General features: G+C 35.8%; 1 protein-coding gene and 1 long non-coding RNA gene across 3 annotated transcripts in view; one reads left to right on the top strand and one right to left on the bottom strand.

The window, feature by feature from the left end:
• The window catches only part of LOC105380640 (anoctamin-6), a 99146-nt gene that overhangs the window by 48525 nt on the left and 35554 nt on the right, over window positions 1–15067 (top strand). The gene's annotated exons all lie outside the window — the stretch shown is intronic.
• Window positions 6286–14899, bottom strand: LOC119694750. The gene is made up of 4 exons (XR_005254970.2): window positions 14190–14899; window positions 8858–8860; window positions 7405–7409; window positions 6286–6303 (listed from the first exon to the last, which is right to left on the bottom strand). It is a non-coding gene; the product is annotated as an uncharacterized LOC119694750 (long non-coding RNA).

Below are 15067 nucleotides of genomic sequence, written 5' to 3'. Positions count from 1 at the left end.
TTTAATATGGAGAGACGCATAATTGATGAACTAATCCTTGGCACAGAATAATAACTAGTACCAGTAGGGCGAGCACAGGATTCGATACTAATTTTCGATACTACACAAACATATGGAAAAATAACAGTGACGTTCATTCACCTATCGAATATGGTATCGAAAGCGTATAGATTCGAAATTCATTCACCTATCGACTATGGTATCGAAAGCGTATAGATTCGAAAGTCTTTGCCCATATAAATTTGACATTTTAGCGATTACGAACCCAATTTGACGCATAGATTCGAACGAAATTTTATCGCTAGCGTTTTTGTTTGAATCTATACGTCAAATTGGTTTCACAATCACAAACGTCCATATTTGTTCATAATACGATATAAAATTAAAACAACTTTTAAAAATAATTGATAAAATTATTTTAATTTCACTTTGTTTATTTATTTAATTAAATAATATTAAATAATAGCACTTATTTCAACAATATTTTCATAATAAAAACAAAAAAAATGCGAAATTTAGGATATAATAAGGTTAAGACAGCAGTTTCTAAACGAACCTTCGAATCTCCTAGCCAACGCTAGCATTCAATGCTATCGATTTCGACTGTAGATTCGAATTAGGTATCGCATAGATTCAACGATACGCAACGTTAACGGAGGATCGAAACTTGTGCTCGGGCAACAGTACAGAAGTCCATCTTCGCAATGGCTTTCAAAGAAATATGACTCCATTCCATAAGCAATAAGATCTAATTTAGATCGCGTTCCAGCCGCACACGTTTTTATTTAATTACCTACCAATTTATTTTTGAGGAAATATGCGCCTTATTTCGCTGGACTACGGTGCATAATAAGTTATACGTGGTTATACGCATAGAAAAAGAAGCCACCTTAGGGTTGCCTCAGAACCACAGACTACAACGTTTACTAAGCAACGGACTGAGTTTTTAAAAAGAATGTCAATGGAAAAAAAAAAAATAATCCTGTTATTAGAGTTTTTAATTTTTCTATTTATATAATCTGATTTAGCTTGGTGGCAAACGGCTTTGAAGATCTTTGTTTATTTCTTTACATAATCTCTAAAGTTATCGTCATGAGTAAATGTACGTACTGCTCTTATAAATTCCCGATGTTGCCTAATCATTAAGACTTAATTTACAATTAACATCTACTTTTTTTCTTAGTGGACACATTTTCAAATTCTTGAGATAAACCTTGAAATATTTCCTTATAGGCATCATTGGGATTTTTTTCAGAGCTCCTAATACAGTTGTCAAGTTTACCGATCAATTGAGATTTAAACTTATCAATTCTGTTTGATGTAACTGGTCTGAACTCGAAAGTGGCTGCGTTACGTTCAAAAGTACAAGGAAAAGTAAGGGTCAATTCAGACGTACCACAACCACGCCGTGTGGTCGGGCGTATATTTTGTATTGACAATGAATAATCCAATTCACACGTGCCACATTTTGTCGTTGTTATCGACCACATGTGTAATACGACCACATCGCAACCACAACGCAACCACATCGCAACGGCAACGCCGCCACGCGGCGGCGGCACCGCGGCAACCTGTTCTCCGTATAAGCGTCAATTCACACGTACCACAACCACACCACGTCGCAGCGACAAAATGTGGTCAAGCTGTGGTTACGTGTGAATTGTGTGACAGCGGCTTTTTGCAGTTGCGTTGTGGCAGCGACAAAATGTCGATGTGGTTGCGTTGTCGCTGTCATTGCGATGTGGTAACCACGTCGTCGTGTGCAGTTAATACGGAAAACAGGTTGCCGCGGTGCCGCCGCCGCGTGGCGGCGTTGCCGTTGCGATGTGGTTGCGTTGTGGTTGCGATGTGGTTGCGATGTGGTCGTATTACACAGGTGGTCGATGACAACGGCATAATGTGGCACGTGTGAATTGGATTATTCATTGTCAATACAAAATATAAGCCCGACCACACCGCGTGGTTGTGGTGTGGTTGTGGCTGTGGTGTGGTTGTGGTACGTCTGAATTGACCCTTAACTGCACACGACGACGTGGTTACCACATCGCAATGACAGCGACAACGCAACCACATCGACATTTTGTCGCTGCCACAACGCAACTGCAAATAGCCGCTGTCACACTATTCACACGTAACCACAGCTTGACCACATTATGTCGCTGCGACGTGGTGTGGTTGTGGTACGTGTTAATTGACGCTAATAATCCCTCAGGCACATAATGTTGAATTTTCAGAATGTTGAATTCACAAAAAGTTGGAATTCCATAATGTTGGAGTGCAAAATGTTGGATTGAAACGAATGAAATATTAGGTCCTTACATATGAAATTGGCGTTTTGTCGTACTGGCCACTTTGATCTCAAATATTACCTTTATGGTTAGGAATTCAAAATTCAAATTCATACAGCTATTTACTCATGCATTTGTGTTTCAAACCCCCTAATTCATTTGTTTTTTCTTCTTTTGTTTTTTTCTTTGTGACACTCTGTTTACGGGTAGATCTCATTATTCCCATTACCCATTGCAGTGGTAATACTGAGACAGCATTCTTTTTCAAATCAGTCTCACTATTCCCATTGAATTACGAAACGCCGAATGGTAATAGTGAGACTTATGTTCTCCTACAAAATGTCTCATTATTCCCATTTGGAGCGGTTTTTTTAGACGTCGGGTGTACAATAATATATTATCCTACAGAAGAAAAAAACAAATCTACGCAATGTAAAATTTTATTTGGGGTTTTAGTTATTATTTATGTATATCTAATTATTGTATTTACAATGGCGAACCAAAATTCTTCAAACTTTTGTGATGGTATTTGCATTAACATTTTACGCAGTTCGGTTGGCCGCTGTTTTGAGCATATGCAACCACCGATTCTCAATATTTCGTTTTCTGTAAAATAAAATGATGTCATTGAATTAAAACTATAATTTACTACCCTTGACCTAATTTCCGTGCAATTTATTTACCGTGAAAACGTTTTAGCTGATATCTTTTAAATACGTCAATCACTTCGTCCCAACAGTCATCAAATTTTAAAAAGTGGATTGTCTTAAGCATGATTCTCAAACACCTTTCCCGAAAATTAATCTTACAGGAACATAAATTTGGTACTGAAAAGAAATGAGAATATTACAAGTGTACTTTTGGTTTTGTTGACCATAATACAAAAATCATCTATCATTATTTTCTTTTACCGTAGTCAGAATTCCCGTGTCGAATTTTATTTATACATTTTGCCTTAAGTACACTTGTAAAATGTCTATATTCTTCAACATCGATAACGAAAGCCATGATACATATAAATAAATGAATTCACTTTATTAGATAACTTCTATTTATTATATTGAAAATATAATTATGCTCAGAATGATAACAGATTCTGTCAATGTCAAATACCTACATCTAAGGATAATTTAAAATTAAATTGCATATATATGTCGCAAAAAGTTTATTTGTAATTGGAATATAATAATGCCATTTTGGTGAGAAAGTGTCCAGGTGTTAATAAACCATTCATCAGTTGTATCTGAGCTTCTAATATTTTCATATCCTTGGTAATTAGATCCCTCTTGCGTTTACGTTCATCAGCATCGTACTGAAAGTCTTCAAATAAAATATGCAATAATTGCACAATGTTCACATTTTTGGGGACTTTACGGTTTATCATACGATTCCATGCCTCTACTGCATTGTTGGTGCGATGGCGTTCTGCAAAAACACACCAAATCGCTTCAAAATTATTTTTCAGCCAATATTTTTCTACGTATTTTTTAAATTTTCTCTCTGGGTCACTGTTACCCATCTCATTAACTATATAGTTCCATCCCTCACGTATTAAGTTTATGGGTAACAATGGTAGTCGACATGATAATTGGAGAATATAATTCGTATCTGGCGATTTATTTAAACCAGTGGCCTTTCCTTTTTTTTGTAAACACTTCACAAAGTGAAAATAGCAACCAACAATAACAGTGTTGGGTAATTTTTGTTTTTTAGCAGTTATCGTGGCCCTTTCAAAATCGACTGTAATTTTTGTTGGTTGAAAGTAAGGCAATACGGTTTTTAACAAATCAAATAATATTAAATATGTCGCCAGTTTTTTGTCTGATAATAAAACATAAATCACAGGAACAACATTTGTGACATTCATGTCACTACTCTTGTCCAAATGTATCGACAAAAGTTGACCAAATGGAACCGGGCAAGAAAAAAATGTGCCATCCATAAAATAATGACCTTCACTCAAAGTTGGTGCTATTTCTTCATGACAGAAAATTAAAATTCTTACACCATTATCATTATAGTCTGCTAGTAAATGTTTTGTAAACATATCTGGAACCTGCACTTTCTCAACAGATTTATGGCATAATTTAGTAACTTTTAAAAATCTATTCCTTTGTCTATACATTGACGCTTTTTTTGCTTTAAATTTTGGTAAGGGTGTACCCGTCAAATGTATTCCTTGTTCCTTCAAGGATACAATCCCTTTTTGGAAAGCGTTTAACACTGATATTTTTCCTTTAGCAGCTTCCTTAGAATAGCTTGCCATTGTTGACTGTACTATTATTTCATTTACATTTGGAACACATTGAGTAGAATGTATAACTAATGAAACTTTTGTCTTGCAATCCTGAAAGGTTATTATGATGATCAATTACATAAGTACTTATGACAGTTTATTAGGTATAGTTTAGCCAATCGACAACTTTTCAACCAATGGTTTTAGGTGGACCATGTAGGTATGTAACTCAAAAGCTCGTGAAGTACCAACTCGCAGTGGGTGAGTGTGATACACTGATAGTTGATGATAATGATGATTGATTTATTGCGTACTTACAGGAGTCACTGTCAAGGATCCCTTGCATTTAGTTTTATGGCGTTTATTACAACGCCATATATAATTTCCATTCTTATATTGAGAATGCTACGTTATTATTACGTATTCATAACCCAAAATTATACAACAAAATATAACCCATATAACAAAATTTTCCCTTTTCCTCTTTCGATTATCTCAATATCCATTTTGTTAATTTGTGTGATCAAAGATGAATATATCATGTAAGATTCTCATATGATAGATAGATAGATACCTTATAACTTTATTTGTAAAATGATTTACATGTGAGAAATGGAAACGTCATTGAAAATCATTATTGTCATTGTAACTTATTATTACTAATTGCCTGTATAGATATCAAAACAAATAAAGAGGTCATAATATCGGGCGTTTTATTGGTCGCGAATAGTAGCGGTTATATAAACGCAATGGGGATAGTGATACAAGTAGTATCACTATTACCATCAATGAGAAAGCTCAATGGGAATAGTGAGACTGACCCCTGTTTACAAAATGGAAAACTTGAAATATCGCGTTATTTACGAGTATGAGTTCCACCGTGGCACCAGTGCTGCAGAAACGGCTCGAAGGATTAATGATGTGTATGGTGACGGTGTCGCAAAAGAAAACACAGTGCGTTTTTGGTTCCAACGTTTTCGTTCTGGAAATTTCGACCTGCAGAACAAGCCTCGTGGACGGCCGGAGACCAAAGTTGATAATTGGCTATTGTGGAAGCGGATCCATCGCAAACCACGTCCGAGTTAGCTGCAGGCTCCGGTGTTAGTGATAAAACTATTCTAATCCACTTGAAGCAAATTGGGAAGGTGAAAAAGCTTGAAAGGTGGGTACCTCATGAATTGAGTGAAGCAAACCGACAAACGCGCGTCGACTGCTGCGTTACGTTACTCAACCGGCACAATAATGAAGGAATTTTAAATCGAATCATTACCTGTGATGAAAAGTGGATCCTCTACGATAATCGGAAGCGCTCATCGCAATGGCTGAACCCTGGCGAACCAGCCAACTCCTGTCCTAAGCGAAAATTGACTAAAAAAAAGTTGCTTGTAAGTGTTTAGTGGACTAGTGCCGGTGTCGTTCACTACAGCTTTCTTAAATCTGGCCAGACGATTACGGCAGATATCTATTGTCAGCAACTGCAAACCATGATGGAAAAGCTAGCTGCTAAACAACCGAGGCTGGTCAATCGCTCTAGGCCACTGCTGCTTCAGGACAACGCTAGACCACACACTGCACAACAGACGGCTACCAAATTAGAGGAGCTTCAATTAGAATGTCTTAGACATCCACCGTACTCTCCGGACCTTGCTCCAACAGATTACCATTTTTTTCGCAATTTGGATAAAAATGACAATAATCCCTTACCAAATGTTCTAAATGATAATTACGATTTTCTTTTCGATAGTTAAATATTTGTTCCAACCTATGCAATTTTCTAGACTTAATTTAATTTTAATAACTTATTTCAAACAGCGGCCTATTCTAGACGATATAAGCTCATGATTTTAGAATCTAAGGCGAAATGAAATAAAACTGCGTTCTATAAAAACATTATTTTATTTTTCCTTAAAACGAAACAAAATCTTCTGTTTGCTTCTAATTAAAAAAAAACTCGCTTACGTGTATTAAATCCTAGTACCTAATTTAAATATATTTTCGCCCTAAATCTACAACTTTATTAATAAGCTCAAGTGGTGACATTCCCTTTCGCTGTAGTTGATCTAAATATTTTTTATACGTCTAATCAAAAAGGATGTCGGATGTATTCCTTCTGTTTTTCTTTTCCGAAAAATACAAGCTATTCTTTATTTTGTAGTCGAAATATATAGCTTCTTTTTTATTGTTTTGATAAAACGAAACAGAGTCGGTCGCTTAGGAATTTTCGTATTCAACCGCCTGTGCCACCCTTGAACTATATTCGTCGTTCTATGTCTGTTAGTAGAGCAACTTAAAATGTGCAATGGATACTTGTTCATCCAGTATCCAGTATTTCAAAAAATAGTTTTTGAATATCTTTACTTCATTATTTTCTTGCACAGTGTTGAGGATTGAAGTCCATGCTTCCCACAATTTCTCCGCAGGTATGAGTGGTAAATTACATATTAATCGGATCAGTTTCCTTCCTTCTCTGGTATCAAAGTACAGTCCAATATCCTCGGCCATCTTCCTTATAGCCTTTTGAAAATGGTAAAGGCAGCCAAATATCTCCGCTTCTGGGAAAACGTGCATCACGGCATTCATTACGGCCACTTCATAATCGCACTTGAATTGTTTTATATTCATGCCCAATTTCTCTTTCAATAATGTGAAGAACCGTATGTACGTATTTTCACTCTTATTTGGCAGCAAACCATAAACTATTGGGACTACATTATTAGTATTTACATTTGATCCTAAATAAAAATGTACACTATATATCTGGTAAAACGGCTTAGGACACGCTTGAAAAGTTCCATCACCAAAATAACGTTCTTCGTTATAAAATGTGTCCAGATAATCTCTCGACACCGACGACGAAAATATTAGCAATTTTTCTTCTACTCCATCTTCGGCAACTAAAACTCCATCAGACAAGCCACGTGGAATTTTGACGTCTTTTATGTTCTTGTAAGTTAACTTTTCAGATTCGAGAGTTCTTTTAACTAGTTTGTGTAAACCGTCTTTTACTTGAGAGAACTCAGGCATTTCGTCGATGTAACTCTGACGCTCCTTTTTTAAAGGTTCCATATTTTTTTCATAAGTTTCCTGTACGTAACCCAAATCACTACCTAGCTCATCTTACATTTTCTCATGGCCATATATACTTTATTTTTCTTCAAATTTCTTTCGCAAGTATGATTGCTCCTACGAATTATTTCCGTTTGGTCTCCATTTAGTGTCACCGAAGCTGTACAACACTCTCTATTTACGCACCGCCATCGAGTCGATTTGCTTGATGGGTTTTTGCCGTCTAAATTGTACCGATACCCATTTTCGATAATAGATGGTTTGATTTTTTGATTTTTCGTTAAAATAAATTCTTTATCCATTATTGACGCGTTTTCTTCTTGAAACAAAATCTAATGTCATTGTCATTATATTTTTCATAATAAGACGCTTCACGTGATTACACTTAACATGAAGGTGGAAAGCCTCTTTAGAGATAGGAAGATATCCCTCAGAACGAGGAGTCGCATGACTGAACAAGTAGTGGAGATCATCAGTGTGTCGAATCGGGTAGCGTACCTAGTACTAAAACTAACCGAGTACAGGTATATGCACCACACACACACAGCACACTCTGACACAGAAGTCGAAGCAGTATACGAAGATATCTCTAGAGCTATCAAGTGTACTGCTAATACCCAATACACCGTTGTGATGGGAGACTTCAACGCCAAAGTGGGAGTACAAGAATGCGACGAATCGATAACCGTTGGTGTAGACGAGTTCTCGAGTGGAGACCACGAACAGGCAAACGCAGCGTGAGACGCCCTCCTGCCCGCTGGACTGACGACCTTAGGCGGGTAGCCGGTAGTGGTTGGATGAGGAAGACCGAGGACCGAATGTTGTGGCGCTCCTTGGAAGAGGCCTATGTCCAGCAGTGGATGATTATTGGCTGATGATGATAACAAACCTATACTAGACCTACTGGTCATTTTTATACTACGGTAATAATCATCTTAGACTTTTTTAAATGTCGGCATTTTTATACTTAGGTAATAATCATATTGGACTTTTTTTTAATGTCGACATTTTTATACTTAGGTAATAATACATCTCTCCAATTTTCTTTCTTGACAATATCACGTTCTAGCCATTTTTATACCTAGTCATTTTTTCTGATAGACCTAAGTCGCCAAAAGGTTCCTAACCGTTTTCGAGCTATTACCCTAAAAAGTTGAAATTTACAAGAAAAATGTATTCATGTCAAAACATTCATAAACATTGCATCAAATTGTCTTAACCTATATTTTATATATTCTTATTATAGTCAGTAGATGGGGGCCTGTACACGCTTAAAAATATATACTTGTCCATCTCACTCAACACAGGCTAGTTCAGCTACTCTCTCGACTGACAATTTTACGATATCTTTCCTTTCTTTACATTTCAAATTTTTCTTTACAAATATTAATGATCCTCCTTTGTCTAACGATTTCCTATTAAATGAGCTTATAACATTGTAATTTTTTACATTAAAATTCATGTCATCATTTTTAAGGTGATGTTCAGTAATACACATTATATCTATGTCGTATTGTTCTAAAAATAACATTAGAACATTTGAAGTTTGCGAGAAAGCCCCTGAATGTTCTGATGTACAACTATCAGTTGCTTACCTCTTGTCGTGCATGGCAGTTTAAATTAACATTAGTATTACTACTAACTACCAACCTACAGGAGGTACAGCAAAACTAGTACAAAATATTATTTATATTACACTAATAAATTAAAATAATACGCTTCGTTGATCATTTTTATTATTAAATAATTTTTGAATAACGCGCCTCATTGAGGCGAATCGAGCACCAGGTTTTATAAGGATATAAAGGTCGGTTGGCAGCCGATTTAACAGCCGCTAGGTTATATGCCATCCTTGTCATTTTTTTTACACTTAGTTGAGGTTAAACCAAGATAAATATAGTTCACATAGGCAATATCGCTCACTTAAATACGGCAGACTAGTAACACCTTTAGAGATGGCGGGACATAATATGTGAGCTATTTATTGTCCACCTTATAAAGGTTGGTCGACAGCCGAGGGGTTAAGCTTTGGGCAAATTTCGAGAGTCAGCTTTTTCGAAATGAACCGATCTTGTTGCCATCGTAGTATCCGCTGGTTTATTATTTATTTATTTATTTATTTGAAGACCAACAATTGATACACTTGTTACATACATAAAAGCCACATAAATAAAATACTTAATAAAGTGTTCTCTTACAGCTGAACATAAAAGAGTAGAGAATTATTGAGGGCGTTGCAATCTAAGAAAGTGGTCACACTATTATAGTATAGAAAACGGACAAAAGTAACATGATACTTTAGCAGAAAAAATCAAAACGAGAAATGTTTCAAATATTTACTAATGATAAAATGCCACTTTTTGGGGAGGTTTATGTTAAGAGAAGAAATTAGTAGGGGAGAGGGGGGCAGTCTTGAATGAATTTCATTAAGGGCCGATTTTTCAATGCTCAGATAGACAACCAGATAGCGTTTATTCGACAGATAGCGAAATATTGAATTTTTCAACCGTCAGATAGAGCTTATTCGTCCAATAACTCAGTTAACTGGAGAATAAATCTATCTGCTGCTTGAGCCGCCAGATAGTGCTTATTCGATTGATAATTTGACATTTGAGGTTATTAAGTAAGTTCTTTTTTGTGTTTATACCAATTCTAAACTATACAAGCGCAGAGAATAATCGTCTTTTCAATGGATATTTTCGATGATATTGATGATTTGGCGATCGAAAAAGAGGCAGTAGGTAATGAACGAATGTATTAATCCTGTTGAAAGGAAAGTCAGAGTCGTCAAAACGAGGCCTGATCATTACAGCATGTGGGATGCAAAAGAATTTCATCGCCGAAAGGCGCCAGACTACAAACATTATGTTGATTTATTTTCAAGCATTAATTTAAAAAAAAAACAGGAATGTAGTAGCACTTCCTTCATAATAAAATATTAAGGTACATTATAGTTTTTCATTTTATGATAAGTAGGTAACCTATGCTACATATACCTAAGTATCTAAGACATCCCTCCGGCTTGGCGGCATGATCTTCTATGTCCAGTAGTGGACGGCTATAGGCTGAGGAGAAAAGAGAGAAACCATCCAGTACTTGATAATAAAACATAGGTGTTATTTCTTTCAGTTTTTATTCATTAAATTTAAATTAAGGATACGTTTAATGCTTATGTTGGAGCAAATGCCTAACACCTTTTCTTCTACATCGTTAAATGAAGGAGCATTTGAGGGCCCAGCTCCAGTTTTGTACATCTCCTGCCTTTGCAGGGAAGACTTCTTCTTACGACTTCTTCTTCATTGTTTTTTTGATGCCCTCGTACTTAAATTAAAGGATATTCAATGAGCGGACTGGTTTTACCACTGGAGTTAAAAGAAACTCAATTTTCTTCCATGCAGTCTCCTTATCTTTATTTGTTGCTGCATCAGTCTTTTTATTTTCTATGACATGTTTGAATAAAATTTATCTACCACTCACTAACACAGTAACATCATTAATATTAAAATTCGCTGAACGCTCTCTTTTTTGTGATTCCATTGCGATCCAAAAATAACAAATATAAATATCAAAATTTAAACAACCCAATAAACAACCAAACCAAACAGTCAGTGAGGCTTGTGGCTTGACAGTGACAGTTGACTCTGACAATCAAAATAGTAGTCTGTCCTGCTTTAGCACTAGGTGTCTACCTCGTGTCTACATATACTTGTTTCACCTTTCCAGAGTTCAAGTAGAAAAAGTTACCTATGGAATAAATCACAATTGAAAAATGGTTTGGCAACTACCAAGCCGATAAACAGCCAAATAAATTTATTCGTTTGATAGTTATTTGACCTATTATCCTTGCATTGAAAAACCGGCCCTTAATCAACTGTAACTTTTATTTCATTGTATTTCATAATGATTTTTTGCACTGAAACACGTGTTGGTTATCCCATTATAATATGTAATTACTATAGGAGAAAAGTGCTAGCATCACACATCGATATTTTATTACAGTTTTTTCTTGCTCAGGATTAAGTTCAAATGTGCCCCATACCCGGCAATTCTTCTACAACTGTGTTTACAAATTTTCCTGCAACAAATTATTTTATTGGTCAGAAAAACAGTGACTTGCAAATTATTATGTCTGGGGAATTTATACCGACTCTTACACATATTTTTACAATAGGTACTCTTACACGGAGATACCGATACACATAGGCACCTACAGCAGTAAAACTTATCGATACCCTTTTTTGAGTCGGGTCTTAGTAAAAAAGTATCTAGACCTGATGTTTTAACAACATTAGCATCCAGACCCTGATGTCATGTGACGATTGACACCAGTATTTTCTAACCTCTATAAGAATAATAAAATACACATTGGGAGGCATTCTATTACAACAAAATAGTATCTTTATTACAAGAAATATAAGCAATGTATGTTAATGGTTAGAAATTAAGTAACTACTCACCAGTATAAAACGCTGCTCTTTCATAAACATCGTAGGTAAACGCAGTAAATCATCTTTCTAGCTTCGCTGAGAATGGTTTTATTCATTTTCACCTCGTGAACAAACTGAACAATCCACAAAACCCCAAAATTAAGCAAAATCCGATTTGTTTATACAGGAAGGGCGAGTTTGACATTCAAACCCATGGAAGTAATAATACAACAGGAATGCGCACTCACCAAAATGATGCAAACAAAAATAGACCTAACGAATTCACCTTAAGATTTATACTTGAAGTGAAAGAGGCCGCGAGCCGATAGAGAGGGTTACCACAGAGCCCTTCCTCTCTTTCTAACAATTGCCAGGATTTAGTTGTGTAAACTTTAGTAGATTTTGTACGAAGAGAGCTATGCAAAAAAAAAAATTAAATTAACTCATATACTACTGCATATCATATCACTTACAAAAACAAATTTATAATAAATCATTATAAACATGTAAATTTAATTAAATATTTGGTATTTGTATGAATAATAATTTCATAAAAAATATTGGTAGGTAGTTTTTCTAAATACTTTACGACAAGACCGAAGTTGTCAAGATGACGGATGACGTTTATACTGTTGTGAGAGACGTTATGGTTAGGGTGACCATTCATTCGTACTTTTGAATCACTTTCCATTAATTAGGACTTGTTTCATTCAACTTTTTGTTTTATTTTATACCTAATTATATCATTAGGTATTATTGTGGCTTTTTTTATCTTATAAGGCTGGTAAATAGTTATGAGCTGTTGATTTTTTTGGTGTTAGATATGAGTATTATAAGATAATTTATCAAGCTTAAAACCGGCGGATGCACTTAGGTTGAGATATTTTTTTTGAAATCTTATGATTTTCATCAACTAGACTATGTAAACGGAACACCCACAGAGTAAACACGTTTTAGGTACATAGTTGCGTTTAATGTTAACCTGTTTTGACACTTTCTTGTCAACACTACACCCAACTTAATTTTATTTTCTTAAAATTATATTTTCCCAAATGATGATAGTAATGTGTGAGGACTGATGGTAGCTCAGTCGGTTTTAAGCGCCCGCTTCTCACGCCAGAGATGCGTGTATCGAATCCCGGCGATGACATGTACTTACCAATGAGTTCTTTGAATTTAAGTACGATGTATAAAAAAAAAAAAGAAAAAAAAAAAAAAACAAGAAATGCACAACTGGGGGTTTTTAGTCGGTTAAAGGCCGACACTACCTGGGTCCCCTTCCCAGGTGTCTGTGTAGATTTTCCTCCAGGAGTGCAAAAAAAAAAAAAATTATTAATAATATATAGGTATATATATATAAAAGATAAAATATATATATTATAAGCTTCCACATTGAGTAGTGAGTAGTTAAAAGATGAAGATAAAAAACAACCAAACTCTCACAATATATTGATCTCTCAAAAATGCACGGACATAAAGTCTGTGGAGTGATAACAAAATCTTTAAAAAAAAAAAAAAAAAAAGTACGATGTATACCGGTCCGAGACACTAAATTGAATATTTTTTATTTTACTGCTCTCGTTAATTTAATAAAAAAATGTAAATATCGGCTCTTCGACGAATTAATGACGTCATTGGCTTCCATGCAGCCGTTGACGTCATCAAAATCGTGATTCAGTGAATATTTACACTTTAGATTGACAGAAGTGATATTGAACATTTTTATTCTCTTTGGTTGAAACTTTAACCTTGCGGAGCGTATTGAAGGACAGATTTAATTTAATAAGGTACCTACTTAACCCGCAGAAAATATAATAGAATAGTAACGTGTAAATAAAGAAGATCCAATAAATACATTGTATTATACTTATTATAAAAACGTGTGTTGTTTGATTTCGCTCATCTTATTATTTACGTCAATCCTAACTCTCTATTTAAAACCAGTCCATCTTAGTAGAATTTGGTAAAAAGACAGATTGTTGTTGCTAGTTCAAACCTTGGGAATATCTCATTGATATGGAAAAAAAAACATATCAATATTACATTGCAGTTTGCGCTGCAACAACACATCTATACAAATTTTACCTTCACCCCATTTGTTTACTCAATTGTCATATCACCAAAGTACATTCGTACCTACATTGCAATCGAATTATTCGAATAATAGGTGACTTTGAGGCCGGCTCCACACGTTGGTCCCAACGCTCGTACCAACGTTGGACTGCAAATTGGGTGAGGCGTACATACGTTGGCTAATAAACCAGTTCTGTCCCGACAGAGCCAACGTGAAGATGTCCGATACAGAAATCTTAACTGCTCTGAGGCGATAAATATGTGCTCATTAATGATTCCCCCTTTTTAAAAATCTTCAATTGAGAAGATCATGCCCATATTCTGATGAATGCTGCGCCATGCATGCTAATACATTTTGATTTTTATGTTCCTTTCGAGTTGCGTCCCATATTATTGGATGTGCTTGTTGTTAATTTCAATAAAATCTGTAACTTTTTAATTTTTCCATAAAGGTGACGATTTTGTGGTGAGAAATCCATTCTTGCTCGACGTCCGCACTCGTTGCGTGTTACAACAGCACTGAGCAAAGCGCCAACGTGTGGGCGTGGTCGCCAGCGTTGGCGCAGATTCCTTTGATAAAACCGACACGAGCCGGCCAACTACCAACGCTCGCTCCAACGTTGGGGCCAATGCAATTTTCTAGATCCATACGTTGGACGAGTAGCGTTGGGACTTGGGACCTGCGTTGGGGCCAACGTATGGAGCCGGCGTGAGACCATCGACACCTATTAGCGACATGATAGATTAGAAGTGATGTCTCATGAATGAGCCGTTTTCCTTGACAGCTGTCAGTTGAGCTTTTGGGTAAGCCGATAGATGGCGTGAAAACGCAGTGTACCAACTGTCAAAAATTACATAGAGAGCAAAGAGTACTAAACTCAGAATAAGAACTCACTAGTTGTGATTAAATGTCGGGTGGTAGCGCGAGCCATCCTTCCGAGGCTCAGACTGCATGTGGCTTGGGATAGTGCTAAGTA

This window comes from Plutella xylostella, chromosome Z (assembly GCF_932276165.1).
Source record: "Plutella xylostella chromosome Z, ilPluXylo3.1, whole genome shotgun sequence".
Classification (NCBI taxonomy): domain Eukaryota; kingdom Metazoa; phylum Arthropoda; class Insecta; order Lepidoptera; family Plutellidae; genus Plutella; species Plutella xylostella.
The sequence above is the reverse complement of the archived record's forward strand: the minus strand, read 5'-3'. Positions and strand labels throughout refer to the sequence as shown.